The sequence below is a fragment of the Ambystoma mexicanum genome, chromosome 2q (genome assembly GCF_040938575.1).
Source record: "Ambystoma mexicanum isolate Mex_15411 chromosome 2q, UKY_AmexF1_1, whole genome shotgun sequence".
NCBI lineage: Eukaryota > Metazoa > Chordata > Amphibia > Caudata > Ambystomatidae > Ambystoma > Ambystoma mexicanum.
The window spans coordinates 1,355,070,425-1,355,085,803 of record NC_090924.1 but is presented as its reverse complement, the minus strand read 5'-3'; the positions used below and the strand labels follow the sequence as shown (position 1 = coordinate 1,355,085,803).

At 49.9% G+C, this 15,379-nt stretch overlaps 1 protein-coding gene across 2 annotated transcripts in view; it reads left to right on the top strand.

Annotated features, from left to right (window-relative positions):
* TOPAZ1 (testis and ovary specific TOPAZ 1) overlaps positions 1–15,379 on the top strand; it is a 2,616,805-nt gene that overhangs the window by 1,881,940 nt on the left and 719,486 nt on the right. The gene's annotated exons all lie outside the window — the stretch shown is intronic.

Here is a 15,379-nt window from a genome sequence, read left to right as displayed (position 1 = left end):
AGAGAGGCAATGCAGCTCTGGTATTGGGCGATTCAGGAGGGAATCTCTTTAACAGCAATTCATCTAGCCGGGGAAGAGAATATGACGGCAGATGCTCTGAGCAGGCAGAGCACGGTATCCCACGAATGGGAACTGGCTCCGGAAGTCATTCAAGAGATCTTCGCCCTTTGGGGAACCCCTCAAGTAGACCTGTTTGCAACCGGAATCAACCGAAAATGCGAAAGGTATTGCTCAAGGGAATTTCCCCCGAGAGGAGCCCTGGGGGACGCGTTCGTGGTGGAATGGAGTTTCCCACAATTGTACGCGTTCCCTCTGATTCCCATCATTCCACAGGTCATCAGGAGGCTGAGAAGGTTTCGGAGCCGCATGATCCTAATTGCCCCGGATTAGGCCAGGAGAACGTGGTACCCGGACCTTGTAGACATGTCCATCTGCCCTCCAGTACGTCTCCCTCAGAGAGAGAACCTTCTCTCTCAAATAGAAGGTCAGGTTCTCCATCCAGAAGGCAAAACGCTCAAACTTCATGCTTGGTATCTGAAAGGCTGAGATACAGGGATTGGAACCTTCCAGATGACGTTATGGAGGTGTTGCTTTCGGCAAGAAGGCCAGCAACAAAGTCTCTATACCGTTGCCGTTGGAAAAAGTTTTGCAACTGGTGCAGAGAAAAGAATGTCGATCCTTTTTTATGTTCTATTCTGGAAGTATCATCTTTCCTTCTGACCCTAGCACATAGAGGTCTGAATAATGGAACAATAAAAGGTTACCTTGCGGCGCTTTCCATTTTCAAGCGCTCATCGGAAGAAGGCTCCTACTTCAAAATTCCTTTGATAATACAATTCTTAAAAGGACTCAATGATGTGTTTCCTCCTCACCCATTTCAAGTACCGATCTGGGATCTAAATTTAGTCCTAAAATTCTAAATATGTGCTCCTTTTGAGCCTATGCACACGTGTCCATTAAGATTACTAACGTGGAAAACAGCCTTCTTGGTTGCTCTAACATCAGCAAGAAGAGTGAGCGAATTGCAGGCACTGTCTTCTGGGCCACCCTATACTGTGCTCCATAAGGACAGAGTTGTTTTGAGGGTAAAACCATCATTTTTACCAAAAGTAATATCTGATTTTCATTTAAGTCAGAAAATTGTCTTACCCGCTTTCTATCCTCCACCCCATCCTTCTAAGGAGGAGGAAAGATTACACAGGTTGGATCCGAAAAGAGCTTTAAGCTTTTTCATCTCTAGACTTTCCAGACTTAGAGTGGACAACCAGCTGTTTATAGGTTACACAGGAAGGAAACTGGGTCAATCGGTGACAAAACAAACAATTTCACGCTGGATTGTGCTTTGCATTTCAGAATGCTACAGACTAGCTCAAAAAGACCCTACGGAAGGGTTAAGGGCTCATTCCACCAGAGGCATCGCCTCCTCCACGGCCCTTCAAAGAGGTGTTCCAATAAGATCCATTTGCGAAGCAGCAACTTGGTCTTCGCTACACACCTTCTCAAAATTCTGGATGCTTCCCAGTCTAGGGAGCTAACTTTTGGAAAGCAGTACTATACTCAGCCATCTAAGAGTATCGAAAAATCTACCCCCTCCTTCAAAGGAATTGTCTATACTGCTTTGGGAGTCTATCTAAGATGAGGAATACGTTGGAGGACACAATCCACTCGAAGAACAAGTTACTTACCAACTGGTAACGTTCTTTCGATTGGATGTTCCTCCAACGTATTCCTCATCGCCCTCTTGGCCTACCCCTCTGTAGATTTTTCCGGGTTAGTGCCATCTCAAATCTCGCAAGGCTCATACCTGTCTGCCGGCACAATCTACACAGTACAAGATCAAAGATAAAAAGGGGGAAAAACAGAACTGAGGCCAAAGGGCGCCGCGTGTGCTACTTATACACCCGATGACGTCACCCTCGACGGAGGCCTTCGAGGGACCATCGACTCGACGACATCGACGCACGGCGCCCTCTGCCAGAAAACTTTCCGAAGAGCAGTAAAGCTGAATGGAATACATCTAAGATGAGGAATACGTTGGAGGAACATCCAATCGAAAGAACGTTACCAGTTGGTAAGTAACTTGTTCATCTATAGCATTGATGTATAGTAAAAAAATCATGTAATGCACACAGAGGTCCAGGGAAGATTGCAAAAACTTTTCAGATCTCAACCCAGACTTTTAAATATGTATGCCATAGAGGGTGTCTTAAAATGTGCCTAGTTTTGAATCTATGCATAAAGCGATTTGGGTACGCAGAGGCCATGGTGGCCTCCATGGATGTCCCTGGTGTATGTAGTTAATGCTCTTTTTTATACCTAAAGTAGGAGTGTTGGGCTATAAAGTCAAGGAGAATCATAATTAACTCTTTGGCTGCTCTTATGAAGCCTCCTTATAGCAGTAACCACTCAACCGCTTCTTTGCCTAAGTCTTTGCCTAAGTCATGCGTTATGCTTGTGTATAAGCTGTTCACGTCAACTGCAAAGAATACATCATCTGTCAATTCGATTGCCTGTAAAAGCTGCAGGAAATGAGTTGCGTCTTAAACGCAAGTGGGAGTGTCCTGTATTAATGCTTGCAGAAAGTAATCAATGTAGGTCCCCAAAGATTGCAAAATGCCTTCTGTGGCAACAGCAATCGGTCTTCTTGGAGAATTAATGCAATTTTTTGAATTTTAGGAAGTATTTAAAAAGCAGTAACCCACGGATGTGAGGTAGTGAGAAAGTTTTTAGTGTTGTCAGAAATACACTCCATCTCTAAAGCAGTTAGTAAAATTTAATTGAGGCCATTTCAAAAGTAGTGAAGAGAGAAATGGACTCCCGGAGACTTGCGCCAAATTTATGTAACTTGTCAAATGTTTATTTATCACATGTAAGTAGCTGCCCTATCTGATGACACGTGTTTCGGCTGGTTTGTCTTCCTCAAATCAGGACATATTGTCATTCCTCCATAATTGGTTGCGAACTGGACTTAACCAAGCTGCTGTCATGGGTTCATTCCGAGTGTGACGTATTAGCTGGAACAATTCTGCATTTCGCTTAAGACAAGCGGCGAACCTGAGACCCTTTTGTAAGTTTGAGATTTGTGAGGTGTTAAAGTCCTCTTAAAGAGGTTGGCTACTAAGTGTGTTTGTTCTCGGATCCTGTTTGCATTCTCTGATCTCTTCCTCTTCCCCCTCCTCGTTCTCTTCCTCCTTGGCCTCAGTCTAAGAAAGGTTAGGATTGGTGGGAGCTGTGGGTATAGTAGAACATCCTGCAACCTCAGAAAAGTTAGCTACCTGTTCTTCATTGACTGCCACTTGGGAAGTGATAAAAGACACCGTTTAGTGCTAGGGGTCTGATATTAATCTGCCCAGTTATAGACATAGTTTCAGAGGTAGTCGGAAGTGTTGCGTTTAAATTTGTTTAACTTCTAAGCCTCTAATTCAGACTGATATGATTTCAGTTTACTGTTGATGTCTGCTAATATATCAGTGAAGCTCCTGGCTCAACTTGGCAATTTTTCTCCAAACTATTAATGTAAACAGCCAACGCTTAGATAGTCAGTAATACAAGGTCTAAGTAGCATTTGTTAAAAATGTGCTCCCTTTTTTTATGAACTTGTTCTCTTTACAAAGTGTTGTTTTCAGTGGGATACAGAGACCTCTTGGAATTCTCTGTACGAAAATATCTGCACAGCGTTACTGCATGTCATTTTCAATTGATCTCTTTAGGCTCATCTATTCTAGCTACTTTATCGTTCTCTGTGGGTCACTGTTGCGTGTTGCATGCCCAGGTTCTTTGATTAAACTAAGAATGGCATCTGCTTCTTCAGCTGAGAAGCAAAGTGTAGATACTCTTTTATCAGCGAAATGTTCAGTGTCTTCGAAAAAACATACTGTGTGTGCGCCCTCACCTAAAGATGCAAATAAGGAATACACCGAAAGAATAATCCTCCTATTTAATGTGATGCATGTCCTCAAAGTTTAGCTCCACCAGTGACACACATTTAGCAATCCAAGACGAGACCTAGTCCCAGTGCCATCGGTGAGGATTGAACACCCTCTCGGAACCGGTTCAAATCATTAATATATTATTAATTCTCAAAATCAATCGTTAATAGGATGTTAATAACACTTGGTGGTCTATCTCGGTTGATGTAAAAGATTCCAATGTAATGAACACTGGCAAAACAATAGAGTCGAAGTGTGCCAGGTATGGTGGAAGCGCTTAAGTTTGTGTGTTTGAACAGAATCCTTCCTCAAAAAGCACCAGAACTAGCTGCAGCATCCTGGGGGAACAGGTGGGCACCTCTAACTCACATAGCAATAAAATGAAAACAGTAAATGTTCCACAAACAAATTCGCTGCCAGCACACTACCGTTACGTACATGTAACATTAAACCTCCTAATACTCCTTCCATAAAATAATTTTCGGTTGAAACGTAAATGCAATTGGCATGTTTAATTATGTTCAAAGTCCATGATCCAACACCAGATCCATATGCCCAAATGGAGAGTCATATGCCAACACGTGTTTTGACCTCCACAGGTCTTTTTCAAGGCAAAAGTCTGCTCCACATAAATAATATCCAACCTTTTAACATTTGAATACACATATGTATCACCAAATAACATCATGGTCAGACAAACAGGAAACAACATCAAATCATACAGTTAAAATATGCATTACCATATATAAGATGTCATGTGTGACAACACAGCAATATGTCATCAACAGCCCAAGAAAAGAAATAAAATTGAAAATGAAAAAGGGGGAACTCAAATATAAAATTCTTGATCATCTGATATACTGTCAAAATGACATCTAAAAACTCATGCAGTTAGATCATGTGTGACACCGCCTGTAGCCCAGTGCAAAAGCGCCTTGTCACCGCAACCGTAGAGCCAAATATGTGTGTATATTATCGGTTCAAGGTATGTGTATTGCTATCATATCACAGCCATTGTGCAAATGAGTATTCCATACCCATAATGAGCATGCTGTGCTGCAAAGTGTCCAATTATGCCAATTACCCGTTTAAGAGTCTTACTGGTGACTGTCCTCTTGAAATTATGTGCAAAAGTTGACTTTTAGTTCTGGTCGGTGTCCTATACATAGAAGGGAAAACCGAGGCAATGTATGTAACCGCTTAATTGGATGCTAGGTATCAGCAACTTGAGGTGTAATGAAGTCCCCATAGTGAGTAAACCTGTTTTACCTTTAGAATGAATGGATTATTCCTGGGGTTCGTCATACTGTAAAACAGCCTGCCTTAAGTGGCATTACCTGATTAGGAGAACCATATTAAATTGAATCCCGCGGAAAAACGGAATCCCATTAAAACCGCCTGTGTCCCAACAGAAACATCGCTAAACTTACGTAATCAGTCTTTCATGCGGAACCGTCCATCTCGTAATGAGTGCTAACACGGTCGCGTCCGCATTCTGTGTATGTGGAAGCCTCGAAATTAGAGGAAAGCACATGAAAGTCACATGACATATGATCACGTGACTCAGTGTCGGACACGTGACAGTTTATATTTGTCAATAGAACCCCGTGAGCAATGAAATTATATTACTAAGCGATTATTGTGTGACCGGACCAGTTTAATCGCATTAGATATCACAAGTTCATTATTTGTAAAATGTAAAATTGAAAACAAAAAGTAAACTTGAAATTTAATCATAAACAATTCTCACGTCTGATAGTCCATAAGTCTGGAACTACTTAAATGTTGATGTTAAATGAACACTGGCAGCTGATGCCAATGCATTTCAGACCGAAGGGGTCCTTCATCAGAACAATGTCTGTTACAGTGATACCCAGAATAAGTTTAAGTCAAAGCGAGCAATGAATTTCCCTGAACATGAAACCAACAGTAATTAAACAACCATACCATAATAGTTAAGTGACCAATAAGGTACAATAGTCCAAATCTATGCATATGTGCAAGTATGGTAAAATCAAGATGAGCAGGTGGAAAGTCCAATTACATTAAACAAGCGATTAAACAAAACAAACCAAGAAAACAAAATATTGATGCCATAGAGAGCATGTTGATGAAAAGAATATGCACATATTCAGAAACATTTGTAAATGTTCCTGTTCCTTCCAGTCCTCCTCATCAACAGGATCTCTGGTCCCTCCCTCCCCGCTGTCGACTGTACCCAGCCCTGCCCCCTGAGCTGCTTCTGCACTCTGATCTTCTGTGTCCACTAGCACTCCTCGGACGGGGGCATCCATCGGTAAGTCCGCCTCCAGGATCCCTGGTCCCTGCAACCACCAGGTCTCCTCTACAGCCTGCCATTAGTCTATAATATCACTGCCCCCCCCCACCCCCGTCCTCCACTGATCCTCTGTTCCTTCCAGTCCTCCTCATCAACAGGTTCTCTGGTCCACTGTCTTCTCGCCCGCCCTCCTCCTCAGACCGGGAATTCCATCGACCCGTCCCCATCCGGATCCTTGATCCCCGTTACTACCAGACCTCCTCTTCAGCCGGCCCACCTGTCTTCTAGACTCTCCCCCCCTCCTCCTCAATACGGGGTCAATTGACCAGTTCCTCCATCCAGGTCCCATGCTCAGCCTCCCCTACCTCTTTACTCTATCTTCACTCCTCTTTTTCCCTCTGTAATACTCTCTGCCATATCCCCTTCGCTCCGCCCTCATCACCCCTCCCCTCCTTCACCTTCCTCTCCTACTCACCTTCTCCTTCCTCCTCATGTCCATTCCTTTCCCTAATCCCGTCCTCCACTCTACCCGTTCTTCACATACCCTCTCTCTCTGCCCTAATCTTCTCTACCCCCCTCTGTTCAACCCTCCAGCCTCATGAACATTGCTCTCTGGAACGCCAGATCCCTCTGCAATAAGACTGCAGCAGTTTTAGACACGTTCTTTCATCTTAACCTTAATTTCCTATGTCTAACTGAAACCTGGATCCCTCCTCACAACACCACTGTCCCTGCTTCCCTCTCCACCTCTTCCTCCTCCTTTTCTCATATCTCACGCCCTTCTGGCCGTGGCGGAGCTATTGGCCTCCTCTTCCATCCTAAATACCTTCCCTCTTCCTGCCATCTATCTCTTCCTTCGAATTTCTTTACAAATCCTTTTCCTCTCCTCACCCCATCTCCTCTCTAATCATTTGTCGACCCCATGGCCCTCTTTCTGTCTTCTATGACGACCTCGATCATCTCCTTTCTCTCATCTCTCCCACTCCCTCTCCTCTTACTGTACTTGGTGACTTTAATCTTCACCTCCCTTCTCCCCCTCACTGCTCTCCCCTTTTATCCATCCTTGACTCGTACCTCCTTTCCCCTCTTCCTTCCTCTCCTACTCACTCCTCTGGCTCCACTCTTCACCTTATCTTCAACTCTGCCTACCCCTCTTCCATTGTCTCCACACTTCCAATCTATCTCTCCGATCATACTTTACTCTCCTTCTCTCTTACTCCCCTTCCATCTTTTCACAAAGCGACCTTAGCAACTTTGATCCCTCCCTTGTTCTCGACACTTGCTTTTCCTCTCTCCAAGACTTGTCTTCACTATCGGCCAATGAAGCACTTTCTACTCTCTCCTCTTCTATCTCCTCCTCTCTTGATCTACTTCACCCCATTTGCTTCTTCCGTCCAACCCGGAAACCCTCTCAACCATGGCTCTCTCCTCAACTTCTCTCCATGCAGCGTCTCTTCTGACGTCTTGAGAGACTCTGGCTCAAATCGCCTTCGCTTTCCAACCAAACCTCATATTTCTCTTACCACTCTCTTTATGACTCTTGCCTCTCCTCAGCAAAACGCTCCTAATACTCCAACCTTCTCCAATCCCAAGCCTCCCACCCTCGCCGCATTTTCCAAATTCTCTCTTGTCTTCTCTCTCCTCCCACCCCTGATCCCTCAATCTCGTCCACCCTTTCTCCCTCTGACTTTGCAAACTTCTTCTCTTCTAAGATCCTTGCCCTTCGGCAAAAAATCAATTCCTCCTCTTATTCCCCCTGTTCACCCTTCTCCACCTCTACCTGCATGACTGACATCTCCCCTTCTGACGTTTCCATCCTCCTCTCCAAAGCCCACCCCTCATCTGCTCCTACTGACCCTATCCCTTCCCTCCTTATACCTAAGATCTACCCTCTTCTTATTGCCTACTTAACTTCATTCTTCAACACCTGCCATTCCTCTCCTATCTTCCCCTCTGCTTTCAAACATGCCACTATCATTCATATTCTGAAGAAACCTTCTGCTCACCTCCAACTTCCGTCCTATCTCACTTCTCCCATTCCTCTCTAAACTTCTCGAGCGCCTGGCCTACTCTCAACCTTTGTCACTAATCTCTCTCTCATTCCTCCCTCTCAATCTGGCTTCCGTCCTAAACACTCTCCTGAAACTGCCCTCACATCCTTAACTCCCTCCTCTCAGCTCGACACTCTAAGCAATCTTCTGTCCTTATTCCTCTAGACCTCTCTGCTGCCTTTGACACTGTGGATCACCCCCTTCTTCTCAACACACTTTCTTCCTTTGGATTCAAAGGCTCTGTTCTTAACTGGCTTTCCTCTTACCTCTCCCCTGCTCTTTTACTGTTTCCTGAGGAGGCTACTCCTCTCCTACCCAGCCTCTGGAATATGGAGTACCCCAAGGTTCGGTATTTGGCCCTTTCTTTTTCTCACTCTATACCCCCCTCCTTGCCCCATTTATCTCCTCATTTGGCATTTCTCACCATTTCTCACCATTTCTACGCCGATGATACTGAACTCTTCCACTCGTACTCTTCCTTCTCTAATGACCTCCACCTTAAACTCTCCTCCTGCCTTACTGCAATAAAAAATTGGATGTCTTCTCGCTTCCTTTTCCTTAGCACTGATAATACTCAAGAAGTTTTCTTCCCCTCCAACTCTTTTCCCCCTCCCTCTCTTCCTCCTTTCATTTATTTTCCCCTTCTAATCTCCCCACCTCTGGCCACGCTTGCAACCTAGGTATTCACTTTGACTCCTCTCTCACCTTTTCCCATCACATCTCGTGCCTGTCGCTTCCACCTCTTTAATATTCGCAAAGTCCGCCCCTCTCTTACTTTCCATGCTACTAAACTCTTAATCTCCTCCCTTATCTTCTCTCGCCTCTTCTACTGCTCCTGCTTACTCTTTGGACTTCCTACTTCTCATCTCGCCCCCCCTTAAATCTATCTACCACTCTGCCGTCCGCACCCTCTGTCTCCTCTCCCCCCGTGACTCCATCTCTGCTTCCCTTTCCTCCCTTGGCTGGCTTCCCTTTCACTCCCAACTTAAATTTCAATTTCTCTGCCTAGTCTTTAAATCTCTCCACGGTCTTGCTCCCCCTTATCTCTCCACCCTCCTCTCATTCTACTCTCCCTCCCGCTCCCTTCGCTCTGCCGACCACTTCCTTCTCACTGTTCCTCCTTCCCCTTGTGCCACATCCCGTTTCCGCTCCTTCCATCTCCTATCCCCCCTACACTGGAACTCCTTACCTCTCTCACTCTGCTCTATTTCTACCTTTTTCTCATTCCGAACTTCCCTCAAATCTCTCCTTCTCCATTCCCCGCCATGAAACCCCCCCCTTCCTGCTCCTCTCCAACCTTGCCTTATCTCCTTGATCATCTCCCTTTCCCCTCCCTATTCTCACCCTTCTCCCCATCCGCTTCCCTCCTCCTCCTCTTCCCCTCCCTCTTAGTCCTATTGCACTACTCTCCTTCCCCTATCCAGTTAATTGCTCTACTTATTGTTTTGTTGATCCGATTCTCAATTGTAAATTGCTTCTACTGTTATGTTCTCCAGCATGGGGTCTGGCATGGATTCACATGCTCATGAATATTCCCCGTCGTCAGGCCGGGAATCCTCGGTATAGAAAAATAAATCAGTATCAGTTTTGTTTCTGATCTGTCTTTCTCAGTAATAACCAATCACTGGTCTCTGGGTCTTACTGCCCCCAGCCAATGACTGCCCTCTCCCTAAGCCCCGCCCCTGGCAGCCATCCTCCGATTTTTACCGCATGTTCAAGTGTTGGGAGTCCTCGTGCTTAGCTCTCGAGCTTTTGCTGCGTTTTCGCGCTTTTTTCAGGAGATTTTCTCATTTTTCGGTTAAATAGAGCCTCAAGCTCCACCGTGTCTACATCCGATGAACGGGGTTCCGTTTCGGAGTTTCTACGCCCCTCAAGGGTGAAGATTTTGTCGAGTTACGCTTTTGGAGGATTCCAGAAGTTCCGAGGCCTACCCCGGTCATGGCCCAGGAGAAAGGGAGCTTGACGCCCGGGAAGCTGTTCAGGACCTGCCCTGGATGCCATCTTCAGAACATTTTCAAGGAGGACGAGCATGCCTATACTGTCTCCATGAGGACAAGACGCACAAGGAAAAGGATTGCGCGTTTTGTGGGAACATGTCGGAATGCCATGAAGGATCGCCACCTCCGTCTCGCCAACTGGCTGGAAGGGAAGAGCCCGCCAGGCGAGAAGAAGAAAAAAGTCAGAGCGGTCTTCTAAATCCTGTGAGGGTGCCCCGGCGATGGGGGCCCAACAAAAGGCTAAGCACCGCGAGTCCGCGGGCACCGGGAGCGCCGAACGGTCGGGCTCCTTGGCTGCCAGGCAGGGCGCATCCTCCCCGGCGCCATCAACCACGAGCCAACGCTCTGGCTCGGGTAAGAGGAAGTCCGAGGACCCGGCGAAGCTTCTGGAGAGGCCCCGGTCGATCTCGAAGATTCCGGCAGAGGGGGAGCGAGGCTCGGACCCTCTCCCCAAGGTGAAGGCCCCAGGCGTACAGAAGGTGACGTTGGCCTTAATTCACCCTGCTAAGACCTCAATTGAGGATGTCGCCGCGGCCCTGGCTCAGCCTGTGGAGGCTACACCAGTGGAGGCGCCCTCAGGAACCAGAGTCTCCCTGCCACCGTGGAGGGAGTCATCTTTCAGGCCCATCGAGAAGACCCCCACAAAGTCCTCGTTGGAAAGTGTGGGGGAAGGGCTGGCGGCCATCGTGGATACGGACACGACCTCTGAAGAGGAGCTCATCCAAGTCGTGGAAGAGGCCCAGTCCATTGGGAGGGATCCCGACGAGGGCGATGACGAGAGCGACGGTGTCGCAGACAAGGCTCCTCAAGAGCCCTCGCTCCCTTTGTTTCCGGCGCCGCAGGACACCTCGGCGGCCATTTTGTCAGCCATTCAGTCCTTCTGCTCGGAGATAAGGACTAGGTTGCCCGTCCCCCCCCGACGGAGGTACCTGAGCCAGACCCAATGGGGGAACCGGAGCCAGGACCTTCGGCGAGTCCACCGCTTAAGAGGACGACGACGCATCCTAGGCCTCCTCTCCCGCCTCTGCGGCCTTCTCTGCCTTCCCCCTGGTCTACTACCCACGGGGATGAAACAGGCATGGACACGACTACGACGGGTACGGATGACGATGGAGGCGACGACGGGACATGTCCCCGGGCGTCCCCGCCCGACGAGATTGGATCCTTCCATGCCATGATTTCCAGGGCATCCGAGCTCTTCCAGCTCTGCCCCGAAGAAAAGAAGGAAGGGTTCCTTTACCAACGGCGCGAGGCTAAAAGGAAGACAGTCCTCGCCGTACCGCTTCTTGATGACATCTGGGATGAGGGGCCCGCCCTCCTCAAGAACCCTGCCACGGCGCCTGCAAAGAGGGACCAGTACGAGAAGAAGTACCGGGTCCCCGACGCTGACCCCTTGTGCCTTAAGGCGCAACCTACCCCGGATTCGGTCGTTTCGGCGGCGGCCAAAAAGAAAGCGGGGGGTGCATCGGCCTTGACTTCAACCTCCCCGCCGGACGGCGAGGGTAGGAAGCTGGATGCGATGGGACGACGGGTCATCTCATCTGCAGTGACGACCATCAAGGCGGCCAACGCCCTGGCCATCGTAGCCCGCTACGACAGGGAGTTGTGGTTCAAGATCGCCCCTCTGTTGGACTTCCTTCCGGACGCCAAGAGGGCTGTGGCCCTGGAAATCTTACAGGAAGGTGAGATTGCCTCGGACCACGCCATTACGGTGGCTACGGACATCGCCGACACCGGTTTCCGATCATTTGGGCAATAGCGTTTGCCTGAGACGACGAGGATGGCTCAAGGCGACGGATTTCCGCTAGGACGTACAGACCAAGGTTTTAGACATGCCCTTCGATGGGAACAACCAAGGCGGTTGATGAGTCCCTTCAGGCGATCAAGACGGACACGGAGGCGGCCCATGCAATGGGTGTGCTCCAGCAGCGACGGCCGTCCTTTCGGAGCTCCGGAGGCAGACAGGGTGCCTCCAAGGGAGCCGGCAGCAGCTCCTCTACGTACCGTCAAGCGGCAAGATCTTCGTCGCAGGAGGCCTTTAGGGGACGCGGCAAGACAGGTGGATCCCGCCATCGTCGCCAAGGTGGTCAAGGAGGCAAGGCGGTCTCCAAGCAAGATTGAACCGATCGTCGGGTCGGGCCCCCGCCGAAGCACCCCGGTGGGAGGCCGGCTGACGAAGTTAATCGGCGTGTGGGAGTCCATCTCCACCGACCTTTGGGTGCTGGACGCCCTGGCCCTGGGGCACGCCCTCGAGTTCCAGAAGAAGTGCCCCCGCATTCCTCCCATGGCCAGGAAGGAAAATCACATCCCTCAACTGCTGTTGGAAGTAAGGGCGATGCTCAGGAAAGGTGCCATCGAGCTCGTTCCAAAGAGGCTTTGGGGCTCCGGAGTTTACTCAAGGTACTTCCTTGTAAAGAAGAAGACAGGAGGATGGCGTCCCATCCTGGACCTGCGACGACTGAACAAATACATCAAGGCACAGAAGTTCCGGATGGTCACCCTCCAGCACGTGCTGGGACAGCTGGAGGAGGGCGATTTCCTGTCGTCGTTGGACTTGGAGGATGCGTACTTCCACATCCCTATTCTAAAGAGACACCGAAAGTTCCTCAGGTTCGTGGTCAAAGGGCGGCACTACCAGTTCAAGGCCCTCCCGGTCGGATTAAAATCGGCGGCCAGGGTGTTCACCAAGTGCCTAGCACCGGTGGCAGCGCGGCTGCGCCTACAGGGGATCCACGTCTACCCCTACCTGGACGACTGGGTCTTACGGGCAAGGACAAGGGAGCTCGCCGTGGAACACACTGCGAAGACCGTCCAGCTGATCACGGACCTGGGGTTCTCCATCAACTTTCCAAAATCCCACCTGGTCCTGTCGCAAGTCGCCCTGTTTCTGGGAGCACAGCTCGACACAGTGGCGCGGCTGGCCTCACAGTCGGAGGAAAGGATCAGGACCATCCTGGGAAAGGTGCAGGTCTATCGAGTCCCTCCTCGGAATGATGTCCTCCTGCATTTATCTGGTGCGCCACTGCAGACTTCGGATGCGGCCCTTGCAAGAATTCCTCGACGCCCACTGGATCCAGCCGACGGGCAGCTTCGAGGACAGGATCCCGCTCGATGAAGCGTTCCGTCAGGCGATACGATGGTGGGGTATCCGCTCTCATCTGACGGCGGGAACAGGTTTCCTAGCCCCAGCCCACCAGGTGACGGTGACGACGGATGCCTCCCTTGAAGGTTGGGGAGCGCACACCGGGGGACTCCGCGCGAGAGGCCTTTGGCTCCCGGAGGAGAAGACACTCCACATCAACATCTTGGAGCTCCGTGCAGTGTTCTGGGCCCTCAGGTCCTTCCTTCCGTCCCTCAAGGGCAAGGTGGTGAGGATCTTCACCGACAACACCACCACGATGTTTTACCTTCGGAAGCAGGGCGGAACCAGATCCCCTGCCCTATCCAAGGAAGCCCAGGATCTGTGGCCGTCGCCCAAGGGATGTTTCTGGTACCCTTTCATCTGGCAGGGATAAAAAAACACCATCTCCGACTCACTCAGCAGAGAGCTGCGCTCGTGCCACGAGTGGGAACTGCGCCAGGATCAAGTGGACCAACTCTTCCGACGATGGGGCGAACCCCAGATCGATCTCTTCGCGACGGCGGCGAACTCCAAGTGCCGGAGGTTCGCCAGCAGGTTTCCCCAACCGAGGAGCATGGGCGATGCTTTCTCGTTACCCTGGGACGGCCTGTTCCTTTATGCGTTCCTGCCGTTGCCGTTGCTATTCCGGCTCATCAACCAGCTCAAGAGGTCCCGGTGCAGGATGATCCTCGTCGGACTGGCGTGGCCGAGGCAGATCTGGTTCCCGGACCTTCTGAACTTGTCAGCGTCCACACCAGTCAAGCTGCCAACGGACGCGGATCGTCTCTCCAGAGAAGGAGGCGCCATTCGTCATCACGAACCAGAGTCGCTGAACTTGCAGGCCTGGCTCTTGCAGCACTAGAGTTTGGAGGATACGATATCCCGGCTGACTGCAGAGAGGTTCTTGCAAAGGCCAGGGAATCCTCAACTCTCAAGTGCTACGGACATAAATGGAAGAGGTTCTCTGTCTGGTGCCATGCATAGAAGATTAACCCTCTACGGTTTACGGCCCCTCAAGTATTGCCGTACCTACTGTCTTTGGCCAAACAGGCCTATCTCACGCTTCCATCAAGGTACATCTGGCTGCCGTCTCACGTTACACCAGAACTACAGGACGGGCGTCCTTGTGGTCTCATCGACTGGTGAAGGAATTTATGAAAGGAATGTTCCGATCATTCCCGCCGGTGAAGGCCCCTGCCCCGGCGTGGGAGCTCAACGTGGTGCTAACTAGGCTCATGGGGGCCCCATTCGAGCCTATGCATTCAGTGCCGTTGAAGTTTCTGTCGTGGAAGACAGCATTCCTCGTGGCCATCACCTCTGCACGACGAGTGGGAGAGATCCAGGCCCTGTCTTGCAAGCCTCCATAGTTGACTTTTCACGACACAAGGGTGGTGCTGAGGACGCACTCCCTCCTTCAAGCCCAAGGTGCCGTCGGACTTCCACCTCAACGAGCCCTTGGTGTTGCCAGTTTTCTTCCCGTCGCCTTCGTCGCCGGCTGAGAGGACTCTGCACTCGCTAGATGTAGCTAGAGCACTGAAGTTCTACGTGGACCGCACGAAGAGTTTTCGGAAGACATCACAGCTGTTTGTGAACTTTGGACCTGTGAATCAAGGGAAGGCTCTCTCGAAGACTTCCATTTCCAGATGGCTCTCCGGCTGCATCATGCACTGTCACCGGTTGGCAAACCGACCGTTGCCAGGCCGTCCGAGGGCCCATTCGACCAGAGCGATTGCTGCTACTACGGCGTTCCTGTCTGGTGTGCCCCTGCTCGACATCTGCAGGGCTGCTACATGGAGGTCGACGCACACCTTCACGGGATTCTACTGCGTCGACCGAGATTCCAGGGAGGAGTCCAGAGTCGGCCAGGCAGTGCTGCGAAACCTGTTTGCCTAAGGTGAGCCTGGTGAGGAGATAAGAGTTGCTTAATGTTGTTGTATTGCTGGATATTGAGCCTTTTGCCACCTCCCGTGGTTGTGCATGTGTATACTGCTATGTATTCTTAT